This window comes from Ptychodera flava, chromosome 10 (genome assembly GCF_041260155.1).
Source record: "Ptychodera flava strain L36383 chromosome 10, AS_Pfla_20210202, whole genome shotgun sequence".
Classification (NCBI taxonomy): Eukaryota; Metazoa; Hemichordata; class Enteropneusta; family Ptychoderidae; genus Ptychodera; species Ptychodera flava.
The window spans coordinates 43,224,400-43,226,892 of NC_091937.1; positions in this window are offsets into that span (position 1 = coordinate 43,224,400).

Genomic DNA, 2,493 nt, shown 5'->3' on the forward strand with positions numbered 1-2,493 from the left:
ACGAAAATGTTCTCGTCACCTGCACGTCGAAAAATGTAGAATTTGGGGGAGAAGTATGAATGTTTTGCCGATGCCGAAAAAGAATATGTCACGAGCCATGGCAAATAAATACTTGCCTTTTAACATGTCTTTATTAACAGTCTGCACGAAGTACATTGTAAGATCTGGGATAGGTCCATATGGGCTTGCACGAATTACATTCTTTACATTTAATACATTTATTGCATGTATTACATTTATTACATTACAGGTCTGCACGAATTACATTGTAAGGTCGGGGCCAGGTCTAGATGGACATGCACGAAATACATTCTAGGCATTTGGTACATTTTACATGTATTACATTTATCACCATTAAAGCTCGGGCCAGGTCTAGATGGACATACACGAAATACATTCTAGGCATTTGGTACATTTTACATGTATTACATTTATCACCATTAAAGCTCGGGCCAGGTGTAGATGGGCTTGCATTAAATATATTCTTTGCATTTTCTACACGTGTTACATTTGTTACATTAAAGGTCTGCACAAATTACATTATAAGATCGGGGCCAGGTGTAGATTGGCTTGCACGAAATACATTCTTTACATTTAATACACTAGTCTTTTACATGCATTATATTAAATACATTTTTTACATTTATTACATTAAAGGTCTGCACGAATTATTAATGAAAAACTGTATTAAATGTAAAGAATGTATTTCGTGCAAGGCCCTTTCAACTCCTGATGATGTACGATAATCGATCTCCGTCGAAGTCCAGATCGTCAAGTAAAAATGTGTTAATGTAATGAGCGAATTTCGTGCAAGGCCCTACCAAACTCCCGATGAAATCCGATCTGCCTTCCCAACGAAGTCCCGGTAATAAAGTGTATTTCGTGCGTGCATTTGATGAAAAGATATATTTTAAATGTAAAAAATGCATTTCTTGAATGAAAAAATGTAAGCGAGAATGTAAAACGTGCAGAATTCTTGACTACCGGCCATGTATGTATTTCAAAGCTTGGGAGGTGAAAAAAGTAATTTACATTTTCAATTTGACTGTACCCTTGCAAGACAAAGTGGTGACTCGGTTATGGAATACTTCAAATGACACTTAACTTACTTGTATACACCATAAACTTGCACGCAAAACTCTATCCGTAACTTAGATATGGTCCAACGCCGGTCAATGATTAGTTGAATACGTTATATACCACACACCACATGAGGCATATTTGCTACTTTTTGATGTCACATTTCTTCCGAACGGTTTTCGACCCTGCCAAATGACTCACAGAAGTACTCGAATTTTTAGAAAGAATCCCCCTGCTGGTTATGACATTTTGGTCTTGTTGTCAAGGTAACAAAACTATCAGAAATCAATTGTGCAAACATTACAGTAATGTGCAAAATAAGTTCAGCTAAAACCTCTGTCACTATAATGTTACAACATTTTTGAAAAAATACACTTATTCTTCATTGCAATAATGCATATATTTTCCGGCAATAATTCTCACAATATTCGGTCAATTCATTCATGCGATAATCACGGGCTTGGTGCCCTCTCATATTATACATGTGTGTAGTGTTTGAAGGAAAACGGTGCATAAGGAGTTGCCAAGCCTAACCTCCCCTATAAACCCTAGGTAATTGCTACCAATTGGCAATTAGGCGGAGGGTTATTGTAACCAACCTGTTACATTGTAACAGATATAAAGAGGATCAGCTGTTAACGAGTTAATTACTCAGAGCAGGGCGATAATCCTCCTCGCATGGCTAATGGGGTAGATTGGGATGGGAAATTAACAGATATGCCCTGTTTCAGCTGTTTCCATTGGAAAATAAAACAAAACTACACGGAGATAGTGAGGGGGTCCGAAAGGCACGTGCTGACACACGTCTTGTTTTATAAAAACATTTCAGCAAATTACACTTATTTTCAGTATAACTGAACAATTTTTAGTTCGCTCGACCCCGTGGTAAAAGCTAAGGTACCTATAAACCACAGTCTCACAGTGATAGAGAGGCTGAGGTTAGACCGAAGGAATAATTCAAACTCTGTGACACGATTATTCTTAGAGAATTCGCCCGCCAAGGTAACAAATTTGCAAGCTCAGAAAATGCTACAAATTAAACTTTGTTTCAGAATAGACCGAAAGTATCGCAGCGGAATGCAGGGTGACAAGTAACAATTATTTTTCTAGTCTTGAGGATGTTTTTGACACTTTGAAAGAAGCACCAAGGTCATGGTGTCATTGTTTTTGTCACTTGAATAAAGATGAATTTACTTTTTCTAGAGTTTGCGTAACTTAGAGAACGATAGAAAATTGTGATAACTTGCTTCTCTTATCGAAAACACGCACGATGATCTCTGATTTATAATGTTGATGACTATCTCGAACAAAGTTTAAAATGCCATTTTCGACTGTCTGCACACAGCCGGCCAGGGAGCGCGGTGCTTCGTGTATTTATTTTGGCGTGCTGGGGAGTCAAAAGCACGTCTGAGC